The sequence below is a fragment of the Emys orbicularis genome, chromosome 7 (assembly GCF_028017835.1).
Source record: "Emys orbicularis isolate rEmyOrb1 chromosome 7, rEmyOrb1.hap1, whole genome shotgun sequence".
NCBI lineage: Eukaryota > Metazoa > Chordata > Testudines > Emydidae > Emys > Emys orbicularis.
Genome location: NC_088689.1, coordinates 36,621,669 through 36,630,881, shown reverse-complemented (window position 1 = coordinate 36,630,881; position 9,213 = coordinate 36,621,669).

Genomic DNA, 9,213 nt, shown 5'->3' with positions numbered 1-9,213 from the left:
GAAGGTGGTGAAAGTTTGCTTTTAAGCTTTTGCTTTTCTGTTAACCATTTCACAAAGGAGATAACATCTCCAAATCTAATGAGACTGTTCAAAAAGATTACTATGAATTCAGACATGGGATATGCAATTTAAAAGGTGGTTCCATAAGAAATTATGGCCAACAAAACATGCAGTTCTTACAGAAAAAGTAACGGGGTTAATAGAAGATTAATTTAAAATTGTAGTTAGGGTTAACAGCTCTCACGTATCAGTGATTAACAACTCAATATAACATGTTACATATTTCTTTGATACAAAATGTCAATGGCATTCACAAAACTGTGTGCAGCATGACATACAGGATTTATTAATAGGTCTCTTAAGGTTTGCTTTCATTTCCCAACAATTACCATAGAAGAAATCACTCAATTCCTTTCCCCCCTTTTTCGGAGGTCTTATTGATATGGACTATAAACAGACTCATGTTAAATTCACCTAGGTCCTTAGATTCCTCAGACAAAACCTCATAATGCAAACAAAAAAAATTATATCCATTGCCTAGATTAATTCATTTATTATTTCTTGTTTCCAGGTGCTGATGACCAAAATATTACCTGTTGATCCTTTTATCTTTCCTATATTGTATCATCACTTTCAATTATCTCATCTTGTGGATAATGGCTGAAGAAAACACTTCTGCATGAATTAGAGGTTTAAGGTTCTTTTCAGGGAGGCTGGCACAGACAAAGTTGAATACATAATTTCTCTTAAAAGGCCATCCCTTCTAAAGGGAAGAGCTAGCAGACAGCTCAGAAGTGATATCCCTCTACATTGCCAAAACTATAATTCTCCAGTAAAGAATGATGCTGAATATGTTAACCAAAAGCCTAAGGGAATCTTGGCCATCATCATGGAGTCTAGTGACCATCAAATGGACCCATGAGAGGAAAGAACAGAAAACCCTTTTTTTGTTGTTACTCAGAATTAACCTGAGCACAAACATCAGACCCTAAACTCAGTTCTCCTGAACAAATATTTGGAGGGGGTGGGGGATTTTCCAAAGCGCCAAAAAGTGAATTTGGAACACAAGTCCATTTGACTTTCGGTGGAACTTCTGCTCCCAAGTCATTTGGGAACTTTTGAAGATTCCACACCATGGCGCCTAAATAAATGGTCTGATTTTCAAAAAGTTCTGAGCTACCCAACAGCTCCCATTGCAGGCAGTAGATCTCAATAGGGTCAACGCTGATATATCTACATCCTAAAGGAGGGATTTAAGCCATAACTGGGGGTTTTCTTGCTTAAACTGGTGTGTACAAAATAATATAGATTTTACATGTACCTTCCTCCTTATGTTTTGTTATGCTGAATAATGTATGTGTCAGATTGCAATTTCCAGCAGCATCACACAGCTGCTAACCACCACAAATACATTAAGCCAGAGAAGCTCTATTTGGAGAATGAAATGTTTCTCTAAAAGGCTCACCATCTCATCTGTGACAAATCCGAAAGGCCTTCTATTCCTTATAATTAAGTTCAAGAACCAAAATAAAACCAACATACTTAGTATGACAACTGAAGATTATCTTGGGAAAATGACACCAGGCATGGCTGAAATAGACTGTGAACACCAGTCAGTGTTTATATTTGATCAGTTTTGAAAGCAGACTGCATTATTAGCAACAGTATTTGTGGAAGTCTACTTAAAGGTATAATCCATCTTTTCCTAACTGAGATCAGTTAATCCATTGCATTTGAACACAGTACTAAATATACTGACCCAAAATATACCAAGGAATAGGCAACTCTCACTTTAAGTATCAAATATAGCTCTTTAAAATTAGGCAGGTGACAGAACTGATGGAAAATAACCACAAACTCATTTGCCAAATAAGGAATGTTCAGCAGAGGCTGTATCAAAAGCAACTTGATATGATGCCAAAAAATGGGCTTGTGGGACTGTGTAAATTTTAAAGAAATAACTACCTTAAAATGTAGTTTTGAATTTCTATATTTATTTTCCACCATGTCTTTGTATTGAGCCACTTTAATTTACAAAACAAAAACAAAGGCTTTCTTTTTATTAAGTGGTAACACTTAGCTCAGTCTGGTATATCAAGTAGTCACAAAAATAACTACAAAGTTTCTGGAATCCTAATTTAGCTAATAATTTTGCTTTTACTACTTCCAGGGGGCAAAATAGATTATTGCCGAATAAGAACTGTAGAGGAAGCTGTATAGTGGTAAATTTGTTTCCAGTCACTATAGTTAGCAGATGCGACATGCTGCATCAGTTATACACAGTATTTATCAAATCACTTAATAATAATTATATGTTAATACATAGCTACGAATTTAAATGTTACCTGAAACAGACTTGAGAATGAAACACTAGAAGATATAAATACTTCATTTTGAAAAAAGGATTTGGCATTTATCTTTGTTTAAACACCTGCTGAAATTAATGTACCAGGTAGTCTGTTGCAAGCCATAAAACCTTCCTTTTACAGCCATCACAATTTAGTTGATGTGACTTTTGCTATCAACTTAATTCGGTAAGAGTTTTTGGTCTCTTGAGAAAGCAAAATTCTGAACAATGAAAAGAATGAACATTTAAGTGACAGATACTCTTGAATTACTGTTTTTAGTCATTCTAAATATGGTCAGTTATCCATTTAATTTACAAGGAAAAACAATCCTGTATAGCCAAAAGGTGATGGCTGACACTTAGTAAGAGATTAAACTATTTCCACTCTGAAATCACTTGGCTTCTGATGAAGTAAAGCTCATTCACTAAATTGAAATGGATGATTCACTGAGTTCATTAATATTAATTTTGACTGCTAATTGATTTATTAATGATAGAACACTCAAACCCCTTAAATACCATGTATTTTCATATTATAAAGTGTTTGAGGGAAAGAAATAATTGGGCATGGTTTTAATATAAAATGCCAATGCTCATTCTAGCAAAGTATGTCTTCCCTAGTGGACCCTTAATTTATGTGCAATATGTAAATGTTTCAAAGAATTTTTTCAGTTGTGGAAACAACACTATTCCTATTTCAGCATCATGGATTAAATCCTGAAAAAGTTAAGTTCTATGGACAGAATTCTCTTGGACTTCAACAGGATCAAGATTTGGCCTGTAATCTCAAGTAAGGGATTCCTTAAAACCAAAAGTCTCAAAAGTGCCTTCAGGCCCATAATACTTTGGATTTAGCTTAATACTAATTAAGAGTTGTTCATCCAGAGAGCAAGAAAGTGGAAAGAAAGACTTTTACAAGAAAAACGTTTAGCTCTTTCTCCAAAAGAAATCTTCAAAATGTAACACTCATAAGGGAATGTAAGAGTTAATTTACCTGTGGACTGTCCCTTTAAGGATTTGGAGCACTGCTGAAGAGGTAAAATGTGGAAGCAAGGCATGGTGCGGTGTGGTGTGGGTGTGGGTGTGTTCTAGTCAGACTGAACTGATGTAAGGTTTATGCAGGCTGCCTCAAATATATTAAAGTTTCTAAAACTTCAGTTTTAAACTCACTCCTGGAAGGTAACAAAAACAGGATCCTCCACCAAACTTCTTTTTCAGATCTCAACTTAATCTGGCTAATACGTCAGAATTTTGCTGTAGGACCCATAGTGCTCAAATTGTCCCGATCATAGGAACTAGTATAAAAAAGTTTAATCAGTTCATTGGACTGGCTGGTCATCCCTAGCTCATCTGCTTTATAATCTGTACATATAGCCTTTGTAAAACCATTCAGGTAATTATCACATTTTCAAACCCAGCATAGTTTCAGCATGTTTTCCCATGAACAGCATAGACAGAGATTCCCCGTAAGACCCATTACACCCAGTCAAGCAGTCTATAACTTACTTTTATTACAGATTCTCAGAAAAAAACAAATCAATCTATGTTTTGGGAAACCATGCTAGAACCATTCATAGGTTTCAACTAAATTTGTGTGCACTGCCACAAACTCTCTCATATTGTGGAACTGACTGCTCTTGGGTTGTTCTATTGTAACTATTGTCTGTTTTATTTTACAAAGGCTAGAAAGCCTTCTTCCTTTTAATAGAAAAACTTTGTTTTATTTTGGTGCTTCACATTAAATGTATGAGTCTCAGAGGATACCCTGGAGTGGCATTTTAGGGTTTACTATTCTCTGTCTGGGTTTCAACTGTAGTTTTCTTGCACAGTCCTTTAAGTGAATTAATATAGCATCATATGGAACTAACAAATGCAAAACTGATTAAAATCAATGTACATTTTCATTGTTGCAAAATCTAGTTGTGTTTTGAAATGTACAGAATGTATTTTTCCTTTAAGCACACTGTACTTAAAACATTCTATTTTGATATTCTCAGGCACCCAATCCTCTGCTGTCCATTACAATTCAGTAAACTGCTGACCCGACAACTGTTTGGAGAATGAGGGCAATTATTTAGCTACCTACAAATACTTGCAACAATAGCTTGCATGTATAATCAAAAGCTCCCAATTACAAAACTCTTCTGAATAAGTACCTCTCTGACAAAGGAATAACAATGACCATGGTACAGCACAGATGTTCTCACTGTTTTGGGGAGTTTTGCCTCAAAGGGGGTGTGCAGAAAATCTAATTTTCTGTCACAAACTAATACACAAAGCCTATGGGCCCAATCCTGCTCCCATTGATGTTAATTTAAAAAGTCCCAGTGCTTCAGCGGGAATACATTGGACCCAAAGGTTTTAAAAAAGTGGCTGTCTGATTAGGTTCAAATATATCAATATTTAAAGCTAAGGTTTCGGAAGTGATGTGTATGGTATTTGGTACTTATTACTGCCAGAGCACAGGGCTGTCCCTCTGGGTGGGCAACTGCCCAGGGCGCTGTGGTCAAGAGGCTTCAGAAGGTCTGTGCCCACCCGGGAGGCGGGGTGAGGGGAGAAAGGGACTATGGGGCAGGACCAAGTGTTCACACAAGTCCTCTCTCCACCGTCCCAGCAGCATGACACCTACCGAGCCGCTGCCGCTTCACCTGCTGCTGCTGCTCTGTCTGATGAGCTGCCACCCACTGCTCAGGGATCAGTACTTAAAGAGGTGCCTAAGAAAGTTCACCCAGGGCGCCATTTTCCCTAAAGCTGGCCCTGCCAGAGCGTGCCTAATAAGCGATAGCTCTGCTGTAGTGCAAGGAAGTAGAAACATATTTCACTGAGTTTTATCCCACTTCTAGTAATAGAAAATCAACTGTGCAGAGCACAGTCTATCTATGTGTCACATTTTTATGCTTTTCATTTAGGAAATATATTTACAACTCACAAAATAATGTTATCATTGTTAGACTCTGAAGAAACAATTTCCATAATTTAGAGAATTTGACAAGCTGTCTGTCTATTCATTTTTCACTTAAATGTCCAAGTCAGTATTTACCACCTCAACTTTACACCTTTTGTTGAAGATGCATAAACAAAAAATAGGGCCACGCTAGGTTCTGAACCATTTCTATATGGAGACCAATTCAATGAGGTGAACACACAGAGCATGCAGATGCCTTTTATAAACTAGCATCCCTCCTGTGGTAGTGCTTTTTTTTCTTCTTCAGAGTTTTTGTGTATCAGATAATTCCTAAATTAAAGGCTGAAAGTTGATAGACATTCAAGGTGTGCCCCATAAAACTATTTTACTCAAAAACAGTTACTCATTTTTCAAATTGAAATGACAGAAAGGATTAAGGATGGACTATTTGTGTCATATTCAGTGTTCACATATTTAGATCCATTTGTTTCCATCTATCAATGTTTTGATTCTTCTGAATCTCTTTAGAAGTACAACACATTAGAACGTTTTCATTGTTTTAGCAATCGTTCTCTCTCAGCCAGGAAAAGTTCATGATATAATCTCATGTCATCTTTTATCCTCTCATTACAGCTGACAGACCAAATATTTAAAATGTAACTGTGGTATTTTACATTTATTCTACAGAAATGTATAATGTAATCAGTGCCTTGTTTAATAACAGTCATAGTAAACAAATGAGAATTAAATTAAATGGTTTGGGACTTACTTTTTGTCATTGAGATGATATATGTAAGTTTGCTAATTATGCAGCTGGAGGGTGTTATATCTGCCCCTCTGACAGAGGTTTTGAGACCCGCTTTTGTTAGCTGAGTTTGCAATTTGGCAGTCAAACTCCCAAATTCTGTTAGATGATCAGACAGCAGCAGTACCAGGATGGCTTTTTTCTCTAACTGTGTCTGATCAGGAGGTTGAGAGGTTTTCAACTGGATATAGACCTTGCTACCATCATCCATGCCCACGTAACCTCAAGATTAAGTTATTACAATGTGCTCTCTATAACTCTATACCTTAAATCAATATGAAAACTGCTGCCAGGAAATCTCAAGTGCCAGCTGTAATATTAGAATCTTTACATGACATCTTGAAGAGGGTCTTTAAAATGGAGATATTATCTCCCATGCTGTTGAGTATCCTCTTGTAGCTGATTGTAGAAGACTGAGGGCTGTGGGTGTCGAGGATCTTGCCAATGTTTTTTCTTACCATGGGACATTTCAAAATGAGCAGTTCTCTTGAATTTTGATAGCTCACATCATAATCTAGGGGTTATTCAATATTTGTATTAGACTAGATTATATCAATATACTTTTTGAAAATATTAATATTTGTAATTCTTTAGTCTACAAAGGCTTAAAAGTAGCATCTTACCACACAGAAGTGATCTCCTTTGAAATCTGTGCTGGAATTTGTCAGCTACTGTGTGAAATTCAGGATCAAAAAAGGGTAAAGAAAGTACACACACTTTTTAATCACATTGTAATTTGAGAGAAAAAATATTCCGGGAATCATTGCTCATCTCTCAAGAAAAGTTATAATCTCTGGCTTCAGCTACAAATCTATTAATGCCTGCTTTACTGTACATGGCACAATCATCCAAAAGTAACAAGTGAAATTCTCTCATTGACATCAGATCCCTTCAATGATCAAAGTGATTCAGTGTATATTTTTGAATCATGGAATAGCCAAGACACAAACTTTTGAGGAAAAAAAAAACCACCACATTTTCATTGAACTTCACGTCAAACTGAGGGATATTTTTAGTACAGTAGTGCATTAGCAGGATCAAATGATGTTATGGAAAAAGATTTCTTTAGGTAGTACAGACATGAATGATTTAGCAGAATAAAACTTTTGGTTTCTTTTGACCATACTTGGTATGTACTATCTGTATTAGCAGGTGAGGGACTGACCAAACTACAGCTAGTGCTTATTAGAGGAAAATAATGTGTATAGACATTTAGTCTTTATGCTTTGAATGGTAATAGTGTCAAACAAAGCATTAGAGAAGAAAAAAAATGTTTTAGTCATACCTGTCATTGTTGTAATTAAAACTATAATAGAGGTGAACAATGAAAAAAATCTGGAATAGGTGTTCCCTTAGCATAGGCAAGATACGCTTTAAGTGTATCTACTTAGATTGAACATATTGAGGTCATTATAAAAATGTGACATCCATAAAACCATTCTGCATTAAAATTTGGTTAAAATTCATTTTATCAGAATAATTTTCATGTTGACAACATGAAACCTGGGACATATTTTATGAGACACTCTTTAGTCTTGATTCAACTACATTGCAATAAGCAACTCCTGATACCAATTTTGGAATAGCATTTTGGTGTAGTAACTCATAAGCTGAAAATAGTGTCCTAAACATTACCAGCAGTTTGAGACACAGCTGATCAAAGTAGTAGTTATGTAGAAGCACCCCTATTCTCCCTTCAGCCTCACTCCTTCCCCTGCAGTGCCCCATGCTGGGGTGGAGTGGGGATTGGTCCCCGGGTCCCTATTCCCCCTGTCAGCCTCACTCCTCCCTGCAGCAGCCCGTGCTAGGATGGAGTGGGAGCAGGTCTCCAGGTCTCCCACACTTCACGGATGGCCCAGTGCACCCTCTGAGGCAGATACAGGGTCTCAGCATGTCTATTGGCTATGCAACAATAGTTTTTAAAATGAAAAATCAAGAACAGTTAATCCAAACTCAGGATTGCTTGCGTTCAACTAGAGAGTTGGGGAAGAAAAATAATAAGGGTATATCATCATTATCTTAGGGATATATATATACATACATCCTTCACATCTTTCATCCTGAAGAATCTCAAGCCATTCACAAACTACATAATTTATAAAAATTACTGGAATGCATCTCCCCTGGGATGAAAGGTGAACTACAACAAGCCAAGTACTCTGCACAGTGGCTCTTTGAGGGATTGTTTCCATGACTACATATTCCTCACAACAAAAGCAGAGTGGTCAAAACACTTTCTGCAAAATATTGAAGGGAATTTTTTTAAGTTTCTATTAAATTTCTATTAAAATTTCTATATTTTGGGGATAATCCATATGTTCTAGACCACATACACAAATGTTAAACAACACACACACAGCTGGAGAACTGAGACAAGAATCTTAGTCTCCAATCAACAAAAAAATGATCTCTAATACCATTTGTGCTGAAAAAGATTTCCCTTAGTTGGCAGTAAAAGTAGCAAGTCCCTTATCCCATCTGTGGAATAGCCACTAGAGGGCATTACTCACACCCACCCACCCACACCGCCTTTATATTACAAAAACAAAGATATCATGGAGCCTATTAAAAGATGCAAACTTTCCCTCAATATCTGGTCAAGTAGTTAGCCTCTCCTCAGATGGTTTTGAAGTCATCTTTCAGTCTTGACTCTTCCTTACTGGCCAGAATTTCACCATCTGGCTTCCTGTTTGGTATACTGTTTGCTGTTTTCAGATGTCCTTAATCTTATCTCCATATCCAATTGTTTGAAAAGAATCTTATTATTCATGCAATTAAGTGAAAGTTTTAACATTCAAATAATTGCCAATGTTATTGGCTTCTCAGAGAAGTCAGGGTACTGGTTTATGTTTCCTCAGTTGCACAGCAGATTAAGCCCTGGTTTATGCTACAAATTTATGTTGGATAACTACATCGCTCAGCGGTATGGAAAATCCACACCTCTGAGCGAGGCAGTTTTACCGACTGAACTCCCGGTATAGACAGCATTATGTTGATGGGTGGCTTCTCCCATCAACATAGCCACCACCTCTTGGGGAGATGGAGTACATATGCCGCCCATGTAGGCAGCGTCTTCACTAAGCACCACAGCTGTGCTGCCATAGCACATTAAGTGCAGACAAGCCCTAAGAGTTCTTGTACTCTTTGAAAAGGAGC